Source organism: Mesocricetus auratus, unplaced genomic scaffold, assembly GCF_017639785.1.
Source record: "Mesocricetus auratus isolate SY011 unplaced genomic scaffold, BCM_Maur_2.0 Super-Scaffold_100041, whole genome shotgun sequence".
Classification (NCBI taxonomy): Eukaryota; Metazoa; Chordata; class Mammalia; order Rodentia; family Cricetidae; genus Mesocricetus; species Mesocricetus auratus.
Genome location: NW_024429218.1, coordinates 4192236 through 4209307, shown reverse-complemented (window position 1 = coordinate 4209307; position 17072 = coordinate 4192236). Strand labels below are relative to the sequence as shown.

The 17072-nt window shown below is 46.5% G+C and overlaps 1 protein-coding gene across 2 annotated transcripts in view; it reads left to right on the top strand.

The window, feature by feature from the left end:
* Positions 1-17072, top strand: part of Arhgap10 (Rho GTPase activating protein 10) — a 252142-nt gene that overhangs the window by 208306 nt on the left and 26764 nt on the right. The window lies entirely within an intron of this gene.

The following is a 17072-nucleotide window of genomic DNA, read 5'->3' as shown; positions in this document are numbered from 1 at the left end:
TCCTTAAATGAATGGCATGACTGGCAGTGGGTGTAGAATCCAGTTCTCTTAATTAGAGCTGGTCCTGTCTTCTGAAACACTCACGTTTTATCTTATAGAATGCGCATTGCTCACTTTCCTATGGCCACTGGTAATTTCTTGAACTTCAAAGCTGCGCCAGTCTGTTATGAAGTAGCAGAGTCTGAGGCAGGTCCCTCAGAACCCTGCTCAGAGCCTTCTCCTTGTCCTGTGTTCTTGTTCCCTTAGAACCAGTGGTAAAGCAGCGGAAGAAGCTAACTAAGGCTGTGGTGGACGTTCACATTCCCAGCTCCCCTGTGTTCGTGTGCACGCCCCCTCGTGTATGAGGGAGCTGCTGTGTTTGCTGCAGTCCCCTCGACTATTAAGGGCAGTTTGTGAGCCTGTGTGAGGTGATAGTGGCCGCTTTTATTTTCCTTTCGTGGAAGGAAAAACAAAACAAAACAAAACTAGAAGCCATGGCTTGACGAATGAGGAGGAGAGGCTTGCCATCTGAGTTTTGACTGAGTTCTTCCTCCCTTCATACAAGCTCTAGTTTTAAACAGAACTAGGTGTTTATGAGACTAGTTGTTATATGCACCTTCCTGAATATAATTAGATATTCTGAGCCTGTCTTCTGCTCGTGATATAGCAGTTTGCTTCTTTAGGCGAGTTCAAACTGATTGAAATCAGGTTGAGGGCAGAATCATCTGCCAAGCCAATTGGCAGGATATAGTATTCTCTACTGTTGGCCTTTCTTGGGCACCGTTGGGTTGGCACTTTTGACACTGGGTGACAAACTGTTAACTGCAGCACATTTTGTTGAGCATGTGTTATTGTAATCCCACAGCATGGTGGATGGAAGCAAAGGGAATGAGTGTGCACAGCTAGGGAGAGGCAGACAGAGGGGGAGGCCTGGCCCCTGGTACGTCCTTCTCAGCTAGGGAGAGGCAGACAGAGGGGGAGGACTGGCCCCTGGTACGTCCTTCTCGTGCTTAGGGGGCTGCCTTATCTGGGCCAGCCTCCGAATACACGGTAGGACAAAATTACCATGTTGACGTCCCTTCAGTCACCATTCAATGCCACACATCATCACTGGACTGTCCCGTGCTACCGTCTCGCCAGCAAGAACGACGCGGCACACTTAGGATCCTTCTGCAGAACAGCTTTAATGCGTCTTGAGAGGGAGAGCATAAGCTTACAGAGCGGAGACCCGGGGAGCGGAAAGCCCAACCCTTATATAGCTCAGCAGTCCCCGCCTCGGACGTGTCATCTCCTGACTGGCTCCTGCTCGTCAGCCCATATGACCCCACGGGAGAGGCAGAGAGTAAGGGATGGAAAAGTAGCAGGCACGTGCGCACCAAGGTTGTTTACTCCAACTGACAACGGGTGTCAGCGCCATCTTGTAACGGAGAATGTGGGGGCGGCTCCCCACACTGGACACGTAAAGAGGTGATGGATATGAATTTAGACAACTTCAGTGGATTAAGAGAACATATTTTAATTAGGAGGTATGAGCAAGAGAAGCGAAGATGAGAAGACAGGCCTCTGTGGTCTTCTAAATGTAGACTTTGCAGGGTAACTCAGCCTTACGTATGTAGGTGAGCATTCGGTTGTATCCCCAGCATATGCAGATTTTTTAATCCTGAAATAGTGAACCTTATTAACTGTTGAGGTTTCCGACGCTGTCCTTCACTTGGGGTTTTTATGACAATGAATGCTAGAATGGAAATTATGCCACACTGTCACAAAGAACTTCTGTAAAACCTGTGCCGTGCACACCACCTACACACTCAGGCTCATCTCTGCTCACACTCAGGCTCATCTCTGCTCACACTCAGGCTCATCTCTGCTCACACACTCAGGTTCATCTCTGCTCACACTCAGGCTGATCTCTGCTCACACTCAGGCTGATCTCTGCTCACACTCAGGCTCATCTCTGCTCACACTCAGGCTCATCTCTGCTCACACTCAGGCTCATCTCTGCTCACACTCAGGCTCATCTCTGCTCACACACTCAGGATGATCTCTGCTCACACTCAGGCTCATCTCTGCTCACACTCAGGTTCATCTCTGCTCACACTCAGGCTCATCTCTGCTTACACACTCAGGCTCATCTCTGCTCACACTCAGGCTCATCTCTGCTCACACTCAGGCTGATCTCTGCTCACACACTCAGGCTGATCTCTGCTCACACACTCAGGCTCATCTCTGCTCACACTCAGGCTCATCTCTGCTCACACTCAGGCTGATCTCTGCTCACACTCAGGCTGATCTCTGCTCACACACTCAGGCTCATCTCTGCTTACACACTCAGGCTCATCTCTGCTCACACTCAGGCTCATCTCTGCTTACACACTCAGGCTCATCTCTGCTCACACTCAGGCTGATCTCTGCTCACACTCAGGCTGATCTCTGCTCACACACTCAGGCTCATCTCTGCTCACACTCAGGCTCATCTCTGCTCACACTCAGGCTCATCTCTGCTTACACACTCAGGCTCATCTCTGCTCACACTCAGGCTCATCTCTGCTCACACTCAGGCTCATCTCTGCTTACACACTCAGGCTCATCTCTGCTCACACACTCAGGCTCATCTCTGCTCACACACTCAGGCTCATCTCTGCTCACACACTCAGGCTCATCTCTGCTCACACTCAGGCTCATCTCTGCTTACACACTCAGGCTCATCTCTGCTCACACTCAGGCTCATCTCTGCTCACACTCAGGCTCATCTCTGCTTACACACTCAGGCTCATCTCTGCTCACACACTCAGGCTCATCTCTGCTCACACACTCAGGCTCATCTCTGCTCACACTCAGGCTCATCTCTGCTCACACTCAGGCTCATCTCTGCTTACACACTCAGGCTCATCTCTGCTCACACTCAGGCTCATCTCTGCTTACACACTCAGGCTCATCTCTGCTCACACTCAGGCTCATCTCTGCTCACACTCAGGCTCATCTCTGCTTACACACTCAGGCTCATCTCTGCTTACACACTCAGGCTCATCTCTGCTCACACACTCAGGCTCATCTCTGCTCACACTCAGGCTCATCTCTGCTTACACACTCAGGCTCATCTCTGCTCACACTCAGGCTCATCTCTGCTCACACTCAGGCTCATCTCTGCTCACACACTCAGGCTCATCTCTGCTCACACTCAGGCTCATCTCTGCTCACACTCAGGCTCATCTCTGCTCACACACTCAGGCTCATCTCTCAGTTGCACAGTTCAAGTACTGCTGTGTCTACTGCTGAGTATAATGGACATGGTTTCTGCCTTACATGTGACATGATAGTGACCACTCAAACCCCACTGTTCCTCCTAAGTAGTGTTCTTAGAGCCCCAGCACTTTTAGCAAGGTGACTATGTTCCAAAGGATGAGAAGAACACTAAATAGTTGTCAGGAAAGAGAAGAGTTCTGCCTCTGGAGAGGCCGTGGAAAGGGAAGTGTTAGCTACCACCAAGTGTTTGTCTTCTCAGAGAAGGAATAGTCTTTGTACTCACAAAGAAGACAAACTCATTTTCCTGAGTATATTTTACAGTTTTAATTAATTATATCGTCCCCCTCCTACCCCCTGTATATACTCTTCCCCTCCCTACTCTTGGGACTGTCTACTTTTTAAGCAATATGTGTGTGTGTGTGTGTGTGAGAGAGAGAGAGAGAGAGAGAGAGAGAGAAAACATGACAATATTGCCTGCATGTGTGTTTTGGAGGCTGACCACTTGGTATTGGATTTCAGTCGGGGCTTGTAGGTAGGGAAGATTACTAGATTACTTCTCTTGTTCATTGGCCATCGCTGTTCATGTAGGGTGCGGCCCTATGGTATTCCCTCCACTTGTGTTGGCATGTCAGCTGGAATTGCGCAGACCTTGTTTTTCTCTGTCTTTTACAACACATCCACTTTGATCCGTAGGCTCATCCCAGAGCACGGAGGCACCGCTGCACACACAGACCAGGTCTGCCTGGTTGATATTGTGGTGGCCGCGTGTTCCCAAGAGAGTGTGCTTACAAAGCCTCTTTTCCCCTCCCTTCCCTCTCGCCCCCTCCCCCCACCTCCTCTCTGCCACCCTCCCTAATCCACCCCCCTCCTCCACCTCTGTTCAGAAAGGGGCAGGCATAGGTGCCAAGAAAGCATGGCATATCAAGTTGAGGTAGGACTAAGCTCCTGTCCTTGTATTAAGGTTGGGTGAGGCAGCCAGCATTAGAAATAGGTTCCCACAAGCCATCCAGAGCATTGGGAACAGTCCCTGCTCCCACAGACAGGAGTCCCACAAACAGACAGGAGTCAAACATGCAGAGGGCCTAGGTCAGTCCCATGCAGGCACCGTAGTCATTGGTCCATAGCCTGTGAGCTCCCATGAGGCCTGTTGCTTCTGTGGGTTCCCTTGAGATGACCCTGACCCCTCCCTCCCCCATCCTTCTTCCCTCTCCTCAGCAGGACTCCTCTGCTTGGCCCAGTGCTTGGTAAAGTCTCTTAAGATGTGCTTTTGTTAGGGAGCTGTGGCTGCCCTCACCGCAGGGGTTACCAAGCTTGTGCAACAGCAGTGTGAGGAGCAGAAGGCCACCGTAAAACCACAGTTGGCATGCACCATCAGCCATGACCCACAGCCTTGCCTTGCCTTGTGGACATCATCTGACCAGGTGTGTCAGCCAGCTTACTGTATGAAAGCAGTCTCCATCTTGGGGTTGCAAATGGCTCTTCTTGTCATTGTTTTGTAATTGTTCAACCTGATACTTCATCAGTGGGCTCTGGGTAATCACTTCCTGAGTGTGGGTGCCTCTTACCACCCCCTCAGAGCATACTGTGATTTCTTGATGTAGAACTACCGGGCTGTAATGCTGAGTCTGAGACTAGGCCCAGAGTGTGGCAGTCCACGTAGACAGATTATTTCTTAACTCATTTTTACAGTGGCGAGATGAGTGGGTTAGAGAAGAGAGCTAGAAGCTTCAGGCTGTAATTGAGTTGTGCCGTGCCAATAAATCATGCATGCTGCCGCCCCTGCATAGGCCTCTCCTCGAAGCCTCCCGTGAGCTCAGCCCCTCAGTGCTAGCATGTAGCCTCGACTGTGCTTGTGTGGGATGAACATTGTCCCCTTTCTTGGGGAAAAGGAAAGAGGCTTATTTAATGCCTTTAAAACACGCATAGCTGCTACTGTGGTGAAAATAAGTTCATGGCAGGTAACTAGACTTTGTAGAAGAGAGAAAATTCCTTTAAAGCTGGTCTCCCTGTGGAGTGTGTTCTTTCTTCACTTCTAATAGCTTTTATTTTAATTCCTAGTTCTGAATTCAAGCAGCTGTCACTCTCTTTTTAGCCCTCTTTGAGAGTCTTGCAGCGTAGGAGGTAGCCCGGCTGTCTAAGAAACATCTTTTCAAACCAACTACAGTATTGTTTATCCTGAATGAAATGGAAGTTTTGAGGCTGTCAAGAGTGACTGATTTGAAGTGTTTTCTATGGTAGCCAGGAATGATGAGCAGATATCTCAGAGGGGGAAGGGTAACGTGCCAATGTGGCCAGTTCCGAATTTACTTACATTACAGAGAAGCCGAGAAGACCCCAGAGAATAAAGGTGAGCTTGCAGCTAAGGCATGGCAACCCATGGCCGCTTCCTCAGCCCCTACCCACTCCTTCCAGCTGTTGAGGAGAAGAATCAAGTCCATACAGAGAGCGTCCTCACTCGCAGTGTTTCCTAGGGTTTGTGTTTGGCCTTCAGTAGCTCTGGGTGGCACTTCCAGGGCTTGACTGGCTTCCATGTGCCTGCTTGTGAAGGACTACAGTGTCACCTTTGGGAGTACAAAAGAAAATCTTCGTGCCTGTTCAAATTAAGTTTTGTGTTGTGGTTTTTTTAGGACTATGAATGTTTCCTAAGTTTCACAGGCCTTTTCAGGTGTGAAATACAATTGTGATCATGACTTTATAGAAACAGTGGTTATTAATTCTGTTTGTATCTTGGTTCTTTTGCAGACTAAGATTATGTAACATACTCTTTACTGTTCTTACCGGTATTTACTAAGCTTGGGTACTCCTCAGAAGAAAGTACAGGTGGTATTCATCTCTCTGGGAAATAAAGAAATTGGAACAGAGGGTCAATAGGTGGTCGGTGACCAGACCAGGACTAACAGGAGTGGTTCTAGAACTCTGGGTGCGTCATCACTGTGCTGACCAGCAGGAGAGGCATAGCCTGCAGTGATGATGAAAATCTCCACACCCCACCCCATCCCAGCAGTGTGATTATGCATGAAAAGGAAATCCTAAGAGGGTCTCCTTTGAAGGAAACACTGTCTAAATACACAAATAAGCATAGAAATCTAGGAAAGTAATCCGCACTGACAGTGGTTAGCCTACGGGCTTCAGAATCTTGTAATTGTGTTTACCTCTCTTTAAAAAATAATAGGGACCACTTGTTATATACACATGATATCTACATATGTATACAGACAGCATGGAGACATTCATGTAAGTAGATGTATGTGTGTAGAAGTCTAGCTTCCTTTCATTTCATGCTTGTTGTGTTGGGTTTTGGTTTAAGAGGGCTGAAAAGTGGAGCCCTGGAATGTGGCATGGGCGTCCCTGTCGCCATGGCCACCTCTGGCTGCTTGGTGTTTTCCTTCCTGAGGTGTTCAGCGACCTTTGCCTTTCCCCCCTTGCCCTTCTGGAGACACTTGGGCAGAAAAGAGTTGGGTTGAATGGCAGACTTACATTTGTGTTTAGATGAACCTGGACCGAAATCTCTGGCCTCGCTTTTGATGACTTTATATGGCCTCAGCAAATCCCCCACTGCCTCCGGCGTTTGTGCAGCACAACTGTGATGTAGTTTTTGCCAAACACCATTGAGTTACTGGATGCAGCCACACAGTGTGTAGTGGATGCTCCCTAATTTTAGCTTCTGTTTTCTTGGTTGCTTTGATATATGAGCTACCTCCATTGGCGTGCTTTCAGGGAAAATGTGGTTGGTATTTTGCATGATCTTTCTCTAGTGTAATATCTAGGATTGTTGATGGCTAACACCTTTACTTGGTAATTGCTGCTAATTCATGTTCGGTATGTCACAAAAAGGCAGGAGTAGAGAACAGGTAAATAGCTGGGAGTCTTAGTAGCTCTATTGTCCACAGCAGTGGTTCTCAACCTGTGGGTCATGACCCTTTTGGGGATTGCATATCAGTTATTATCATTGTGATTAAAAACAGCAGCAAAATCACAGTTGTGAAGTAGCAATGAAAATAATGTCACTGCAACATGACGAACTGTATTTAAGGGTCTCAGTATTAGGAAGGTTGAGAACCACTGGACTACGCTGTCTCTGTGGACCCCAACTTTGTGTTCTTTGTACAATGCTCTCGGTTACCTGGAATGTCAAAGTGATAGGTACCTCTGGAGTTTGTGTGAGGCTTTGTTCGGTGCCGCTGTCTCTTTGGTTTCTAAGGATAAAGATACACGGTTGTTGCCCAACACTGTCTCCTGACGTACCTGTGCTACTACCCTTTGGCTTTGGCCTCTCAGGTGTCTTGAGATTACAGGTGTGCCATCGCCGCAGGCAACTGTTCCTTGAGTCTCACAGTTAGCTTTCCTCCTGTAGTGGGCATCTGACAGGGCTGGTTTTTGTTTTTCACTCTGTTCTAAGATAAAAGTTCCTGAATAAAGGAGCTTTCTGTCAGTGTTCATTTTGAAGTAAAGTTGGACTTGAATTTTCTAAGAACATAATTGGTTCCCTCATATCTTAATGGCATCTGTTGTTAAACTGAGTTTTCCAGCCTATCTTTAAAAAACCAAGTGTCTAGTTAAGGAATGGGGTGTGTGTTTACACACTTTTCCAGTTAAGGAAAACTAACGTGTAAGTTAATGCAGTTTCTCTGGTGTAGATTTTGATGAAGGTGGAATAAATATCCGGCCTCAGAACTCTGAAAGAAAACACTTTTAATTTCTGTCTTGCTTCTGACAGAGATCTTCCATATAGATCTTCCAATGCATTTGCTGCTCTCGACAGAGCGTCACAAAGACAACATGCCACTGTGGCCGCTTCCGTTTCATCTGACTGGCATATGGGAGGCTATAAGAGGAGCATGGATCGTCTTTGCTTGTGTGGTGTTAATTGGGTTTTAGATCCGCTCTGCTCCTTCCCAGCCATGCTGTCTGCAGCTTTCTGCTGGGTGCTGCTCTTTCTTCTGTGTGTTACAGATACACGTAGAGCAGGTCAGGGGAGCCCTGAGGCTCTGGCTAGCCCGACTCCGGGGTGAGCTGTGAAAGAGCAGCCTCACTTCTTGGACAATTAGGGAGTAGGCAACTTGGAAGAAAACAGTCTTAGCTGAGAGAGAGAAAGAGAGAGAGAGAGAGACAGAGACAGAGAGAGAGAGAGAGAGAGAGAGAGAGAGAGAGTGTGTGTGTATTTTTTGAGGTGCTGTAAGTATTAACAGACCCTTAATGTCCCTTTTGAAGCTATAGCAAATCTCAGGAAGCCATTCTAGACTCACATTCCTGACTCAGAGTTGGAGCTGAGGGATGTCCTACCATCCACAGACCGCACGCACAGTAGACGGGAACCAGCCAGTGTGCTGATGCACTTTCAGGGCCTGGGCAGGAAAGGTAAAGCATATGCGGCTCGTGTAAGGGCATGTCCTACTTAACAGTGCAGGGTTTCGATCTAAGCTGGTTGAGGACAACAGTTGCAAGGTGTCAGTCATTTCCTGAGTGTCACCAGTACACATGGGCTTGCGTTGACCGTGTATCAGGAAGTAGCGCAGCCTGGTCCACAGTCCTCTATTTTATCTGTCCTTCTGTTTAGGAAGGATGCCAGTGACACCTCTTGCCCCCTGCTGATCTTAAAATTGAGTTGCTGGCCCACACCCCATCTTTTGTGCTGGCTGTATTGCTCCACCAACAGGACAGGTTCAACTGTGTGTACTCACCTCCACATCTGCTGTCCAACAGGACATTTTATTTATGGTGTCATGTAGAGTAGCATTTTGAGCTGGGGAAGGAGAAGTGTACAATTTGTCATGTTGTGGTTTACGCTAGTCCATGCAGCATTAGGTAATAGTGTTGGTAAAATCCACCACCCAGACCTTATTTTAATAAACTAGAAAGTATGTCAAAACATAAAAAATGAGTTCTTGATTCTAGAACCCATAACTCTTTCCAGTGTCCTCTGTGTGTCTATGGTGCCAGTGGTAGCTGCTTGTGAGTGGCCCTCTGGACAATGGGAAATACAGGCTGGCATTATGGCCTGCTGGGGAAGTCCACTTAATTTGTATTGAAGCCACTTTCAAAAATAAAACAGTTGGTATTGGGGTTTGAATCTGTGTAGAGGAAGTTGCTAGATACTAGATCACTTGGAAACTTTTTTCTCAGTAAGCTTTATTTACTAATAAGCAATGAAAGTAATATTTAAGGATATTAACTTTTTACTTATATAATAGCTTGTGCTTATTACAGTGTGTGAATAATCCCTGTTACATGAGTTCATTAAAATAAAGATGCCAGCTATATTCAAGTGAATTCTATGATGACTATTCTTTGGCTATGAATATTTGGGAAGATTATCTGTTGGCATAAAATGTTACTTTCTAGTAAGATATAAGTTTATTATTTATTTAAAGCTATAGTTTTTTGTTATTTGTTAACCTTGCCTTATAAATGTTAGTATGAAAAAAATTTTGTCATTGAGTTCTAAGTATTTCTTAGTAGCTTCTTTAGTAACTATATTTAATTTGCTGGCATGGGAATTGTAAAGTATATCAGTTTGTTATGAGGTGTAGATTGTCTTGCAATTCTCATCTGCTTTAAGAAGGATAATTTACAAATTTTTCAATTGGTATTTGCAGTGATTTGACTGAGGACTTCCCCTGCAGGCTAATATGTTTGAATGTTGGTCCCTAGTCGGTAGAACTCTTTCGGAAGTATGAGGAGGTGCGACCTTGTTGGGTGTGTAACACTGGACGCGTACTTGGAGGTTTCAGAAGTTCACGCCATTCTCAGTTCCCTTTTCTCTTCCTCCCACCTGCTTCTTTCCCTCCCTCCCTTCCCTTTTCTTTGCCTCTTCCCTCTCTCCCTCCCCCTCAACACGTAAGCTCTCAGTGCCACACACACGTACCTGCCTGCAGCCTGCCTCCCCTCCATGATGCTCATGGACCCGCCCTCTGAAACTAAGCAAGCCCTGATGGAGTGCTTTCTTGTATAAGTTGCCTTGGTCGTAGTGTCTTTTCACAGCAATAGGAAAGTAACTGAGATGTATTTAAGATGTTATGGCCTCCATTCAAAAATACTTTATGTGGTGTTGAGAATATTATCCTCTATTTGCTGCAAGTTGTGTGTGTTATGTCTGTGATGGGGGTGGTGGGCTGTAGGAGTCTCCTTGTACATTGATTCCAGGTCGTCGTCGTCGTCGTCGTCGTCGTCGTCGTCGTCGTCGTCTTCTTCGTCTTCTTCTTCTTCTTCTTCTTCTTCTTCTTCTTCTTCTTCTTCTTCTTCTTCTTCTTCTTCTTCTTCTTCTTCTTCTTCTTCTTCTTCTTCTTTTGCTACATGTTGGGGTCTGAGTGTTGACTTTTCTGTTTTCTCTGTAGCATATGGTTGGTTGCTTGAGGTTTTATGGTTTTATTTTGTTGTTTGATCATGACCTTGGTCTTTGTTAAGTGACCTTCATGTACCAACTGCCTTTCTTTTGGGTCCTAGTTACCTAGTATATCCATCCTTTCCTCTTGTATTTTCAACCTTGTCTTTTTCACCTTACGCTTGCTTCTTCAAGTCATCATAATGCTTGACTTAATGTATTTGGAGAATCACTCTCTTTTAATAGCCAAGTGTAATCCATTTTTATATAATTATCATTATGTGATAATTTCTGTCATTGTGTATTTTTCATTTAATGCATTTTCCCTTTTCATTAAGAAAGCAAATGGGCTTCTGCTATTTTCTGTGTTCCTGAGGGTACTTCTGACTTTTTGTTTCTAGAGTGTTTCTCCTTCTTTGAACCTTATACTCTCATTTCTCTGTTGAGTCCTAAACTATCTACATTTTGCCTCTGTAACCAGTAAGACAGTCTAATTTCCCCAGCTTTTTTGGTGTTTCCTAGAATGTGTTTTGAATTTTTTGTTGTTGTTGTTACTCCCTTCCCATTTCCTTTATTAATGGCAACAGTACACACTGCTAAGTTAGTTGAAAATCCCTCTGTTGCTTCTGTTGATAAAATCTTGAAGAATTTCTTTATGAGAATAGCTGGTATACTTCTTTGAGTGTCAGACCTTTATTTGTTGTTTCTCATGATATTTTATTATGCCCTCACATTTTGAAATACAGTTAGAATTCTTTTTCCTTGATTCTTTGAAGTCTTACTGGATTCTGTTGTGTACACAAATGCTGTTGAGAATTCTGTGTTATATTGACTTTTATATGTTATGTTCTTTATATTTGCATGTGTTTTGGTTTTGTTCCTTGTATCTGATATTCTTGAATTATGCAGTCATGTCTTACATTTATGGTTTTCTTTATTCTCTAGTTTGCTGTTTTGAGTCTGTTAGGTTGAAGTCTTCTGTAATTTCTTTAATTTTTAGGAGTGTGTCCTTACTTCTCTAAGCATCTCTTCTGCCTGGTTTATTTCTTCTCCTAGAACCTACTGTTCTCTGTATTAAAATCTTAAAATCATTGCCTTTTCATATTTTCTGAGCATGCTGACTGTAGCTATTCCTGCTCAACTATACCCCAGTACCTGACAAAAGCAAGGGAGGGATTATTTGTTTTGGCTCATAGTTTTGGAGGGTTGGGTCCTTCCTTGATTGTCCCTGTATGCCTGAGCAGAGCATCATGGTGGTTCCAACATGTGGCAGAGGACAGATACTGACGTCATGGGGATCCAGGAAGCAGGCAGTGAGTAAGAAAGGAGCCAAAGATGATGTCCCCGACGACCTGCTCCAGTTACCCACTTCTTCCCCTAGGAGCTGCCTCCCAACATTCTCAAAACCTCCCAAAATATTGCCACCAGCTGGGCACCAAGTTCTCAAAACATTGGCCTGTGTTGGCCTTTTTTATATTCAAGCCCTAGCCCTGCCTTACTTCCCCCTTGCTCTTAGCTCAGGTCTGTTCACTCCTGGGAAGGGGCATGCTGTGGGGGTGCTGGCTAGGGTGCGGTAGATCTTTTCTCTCGCCTTTCTCCTGCCCGCTTTCCTCACTTCAGATGATTGCAGCAGTGTACCTCAGGGCTTCACTTAGAGCCAAGTTTATTGTTTGCATACAGTTAACAGAAATGCAGACAGTCGAATCCAGTTCCTCGGGTCAGTGGACACTTAGCTGCACAGTGTTCGTTCATGTTTAATGTGGAGAGCTTCATACTGCCCATGGCCTGGTCCTGCCCAAGGCCTGGTGGGTCACAGGCTTTGAGAAGTCTCAGGACCTGAGCATTGTCCGGTTTTCTGGGCCCTGTGGGTCTCTGGACCATTGGCCCTTGGCTTATGCTTCCGTTGACCTTTGAGTGTTTCCCTCTGTTGCAGGAAGACAATGGACAGGTATTTGAGGGCATGTATGTCTTCTTTATTTAAAACAAATATTATTTGATCTTTTTCTTGTTTCTGGGCATATGTAGGAAGAGAGGAAGATTTCCATTTAAAATGTCTAGGCTAGAAACTCCCTGATTGGACTTTATCAGAAAAGTGTAACTATGTCCTTGTGGGTGCAGTTACTTAGTTCTCAGCAAATCTTTCTGGTCCTAGAGATCAGCCATTTGATAATTGGCAATCTCCGAGGTTATGGACCCTGCAGTGGCAGCCTACTGCTGTCTTTGAACTAACCAAATGTGTGACTGTGAGGTTTATGTAAATTAAATCTAAACAGTAAGCCAGTATTCTCTTTTCTTTCTTTTCTTGTTTTCTGTCCTCTCCCATTTGCTCTTTGTTAATATGCAAGTCAAGTGTTTAAGAATGAGGAACCTGGCCATCTTGTGTGGCCAGGCAAGACTTTCAGTGTAGGGATTGGGACACCAACCCAGCCACAAAGCCTACAGTCTGTCCTGCCTATGGGATATGCTGGGATAAGGACGGCATAAAGATTGTGGGAGTGGCTACTAATGACTGGTCCAGCCTGTGACCCATGCCACCAGAGTGAGCTCATCCCTGACACTGCCTGGAGCACCGGGGCCCAGAGGTTGGGTGGCCCAGAGACCTAAGATTGAACCAAATATGATTGGAGAGAAAAAAAGTCAATGTAATGATGCCTAACAATAGTCTGTTATACTTATAGATTGGTGGCTAGCCCATTTGTCATCAGAGAGGCTTCATCCAGTAACTGGTGGAAACAGACGCAGATACCCACAGCCAAAAATTAGTCCAAGCTCAGGGAATTGTGCTGAAGAGAGGGAAGGAGGATTGTAGCAGCCACAGGAGTCAAGGACATCACAAGAAAGTCTACAGAGTCAACTAATTTGGGTTCATAGGAGCTCACAGAGACTGAACTGACAACGAGGGAGCCTACATGGGACTGACAATAGGCTCTATGCATATACGTGACAGTTGTGTAGCCTGGTCTTCTTGTGGGACTCCTAACAGTGAGGGTCGCTGTCTCTGACTCTTTCACTGGCTTTGGGACGTTACCCCTCATACTGGTTAGCTTTTCCCAGCCTTAATACCTGGGGATGTGCTTAGTCTTACTGTCACTTGATATGACATATTTTGTTGATGTCTGTGGAGGTCTGCCCTTTCCTGAGGAGAGGAGGAGTCAATGGGTGGTGGTGCGGGGGACTAGGAGGAGAGGAGGGAGGGGAAACCATAGCTGGGATGTAAACTAAATGATAAAAAGTGTTGGAAGGAAAGAATGAGGGCCACGGAAGTGCCTTGCTCCTGCAGAGAACCCATTCCCAGCACTTGCAGAACTGCAGAGGCCTTGTAGGGATCTGTGTCATGACATTTGAGGCTGAGTGGAGGAAGAGCTAAGAAGGGACTCGGGGATTGGTCTGTGCTGACAGGGAGACAATGACAAAGGAGGCGTGATCGGTAAGGTCGTGCGGAGCTGTTGCTCCTTCACACATGCTGAACAGGGAGGACAGCTGGCCATCATGGAGCAAGAAGGTCCCAGGCATAAGAGCTTAGCAGAGTGTGACGTTAATTACTGTCGGCTGTTGGCTGCGGTAGAGCTGTGGGTCCTCGAGTTCTCCCTTCTTGATCTCTTCCTTTCAGTCTCTGAGTCTTGTTGATTATGAAGACAAAGTGCTGTCCACCCCCTCAAGCTCATGATCAAATCCCACTTGGGGTTCATTCGGTGTGCTGGCTAAATGTGGTAAGACACAAGCTGGAGGCATCAGAGAGGAGGGAACCTCAGCTTGGCAAACACTTCCATAAGGTGGGCCGTGGGCAAGCCTGCAGGGCGTTTTCATAAGTAGTGACCGATGGGGAGGCCTAGCCATTGTGGGTGGGGCCGCCCCTGGGCTGGTGGTCCCGGGCTCTATAAGAAAGCGGGCTGAGCAAGTTGTGGGGAACAGCACCCTGGGCTGAGCAAGTTGTGGGTAACAGCACCCTCCATCGCCTCTGCGTTGGTTCCTGTCTCCAGGGCCTGCCCTTTAGTTCCTATCCCGACTGCCTTCAGTGATGAACAGTGATATGCAAGTGTAAGCTTAAAAAAGAAACCTTTCTCTCCAACGTTTGGTCATGGTGTTTCATCTCAGCAATAGAAACCCCAACTAAGACCCTGCTAGAGCACTTGCCCAGCATGTCAGACCCTGGCTCGGTCCTCGGTCCTGCAAGAAAACACTAATAAATCACACTCAATAGTGAAATGCGTGATCCCCTGGCATGCCTTTCTGTCTAGTTTTGCGGGGAATTTCTGAGTCACTTTCTTACCCTCACTTGTCTTCTCTGAGTTCTGCTGACTGCAATGCCTGCATGCCTCCTGGATCCATTCTCTGTATGTGTTGCCCCCTATCATTCCTGCAGGGGCATCTCTCCAGCTGCAGGTAAATTCAGATGTCCCAGCATTGCACACAGAACCCTGTTTTCTTCCTCTGCCCCCCATACTCCAGCCAAGTCCAACTACTTCACGGCCCTGAAAACTGCTAAGCTCTCACTGGTCTCGGCCTTGGCGCTTCTCTATCAGAGCAAGCCTCTGTTCTTTGAAAGTCTGGCAGTGATCTCTCCTCATCCCTGTCGCATGTCTCCCACATGTCTTCCCGCCCTCTGCCTCGGGTTCTGAAACTCTGTTATTTCCAAGTCTCAAAGCCCCTTACAAAGTCTCATTGTGCAAATACCACCTTTGCTGTTTATTGTCACCGTCTCTAGTGTTAACCTGTGAACACCTTTGGGCTGGGGACTGATGCTGTTACTGTAAGGCCTTGTCCCTGATGTGCCTGGTGAGTAGTCAGAAGGGCAGAGCACAGGCACTGGAGATGTTTGTGGTTGGAAGGGAGGAGCTGAGAAGCGGAAGCCGCTAGCCGGCTTTGTGGAACTGCATTGAAAAATCTAGATCCTCTATTCTTGGCTCGCTCTTGGAGGCTGTGGCTTTCATACCCATGATGTTTCTTGTAGCAGAGCATCCGTTGCATTTCCCCAAGTCTTGCCTGGCAACACAGTGTGCCTGTAAAAGATTACCAAGCCTGAGACACATCATGGAAGTTGGGTGGCAGGCTAGATTGGTTCTTGAAATAATATGCAGCAGCAAAATGCCAGATGGATGCTGCTTTGGTTGAGAGAGGAGAGTGCAGACGGGTTGGCAAGGGTTAGGTGGAGGTCAGGCTTAAGCTGGGTGTGGGCTGTTGTCTTATGTGTTGGTGATTGTTCAAAACAAAAGGTGTTTAGTACCACACGCCGCTCTTTTTATTCACAGGACTGCTTGTAGATGTCCATTCAAGGGTGGCTGGGACCTGAGGGGAAAGATTGATGTAGATGGAGTTTCTGTCCTGCACCATCCCAAATAAGCACACAGAAGCTTATATTAATTATAAACTATTTGGCCTGTGACACAGCATTCTTATTGGCTAGCTCTCTCTTAATTATTAATCCATATATATTAATCTACACTTCTCCTTATGGCTTTGGCTCACCGGTGGTACTTGGGTCTCTTGCTTCCTCAGCAACTACAAGGCATCTTTCTGGCAACTCGTTCTCTGTGTTCTTCTTCCCAGCATTCTCCTAGTCTGGTAGCCCCACCCATGCTTCCTGCCTGGCTACATCCTGCCTCTCCATTGGCCAAAACAGCTTTACTCATCAACCAATAAGAGAAGCATATATTCACAGCATACAGAAGGACCTCCCCATCAGCTTGCCTTACTAAAGGAAGTGAGAGATGAAAAGGACCAGAGTGGGGCTGTGGCTGTGACCCTCTGGTAGAATGCTTGCCCGGCATGCATGCTCAGTCATAAATTAGTCTGACAAGATTTCAGACGCAGGCTTTAGAAAGCATTGAGTATGGGTTTAGGAGATACCCCAGTAACTGAACTACTTGCAAACATGATGACCTGACTCCTACCCTAGAACACACATTGAAAAACAAATCTGTGCATGGTGGTATATGCTTGCAATTGTAGAGAAGGGGAGGTGGAGACAGGGGGATCCCTGTGGCTTGCTGACCAGCCAGCATAGACTACTGCTAATTTTCAGGCCAGTGAGAGATCCTGTATCAAAGGAAACAAGCGTGTCTGAACATGACACTCTGGATTGACCTCTCTGTTTCCACATTCAAATATATTGTTGACCCACACTATTAGGAGAGGTGGTGAACTGGAGTTTGGGAAATGGTTACAAGTCTGACTATTGATGGACATAATGGGTGTGATTCTTGTTCCTCCTTGTACACAGTGATCCTTGTCCAGCAGACAGACTCACCCCGGAACAGAGACGGGGAGAGGGTTTTGTATGTTGAGAAAGCAGTGTGAGGTGTCTGCATCTGCTCAGTCTGTAAACATATCCCATCTACCATGTCACTCTCACCTGTGGGCTCAGACTGCCACTGTTTGGCAGGCTGGAAGACAGTGCCCTTAATAGAGTGTGACTCAGCATGCTGAGTGACAGTTTGTGCTGTGTCAGCCTGCCTGGGGAGAGGACCAGAGGCACTGTAAAAATGAACTGCTCTGTCTGGTGGTGTTTTTAAAGTAACATTAGACCTCT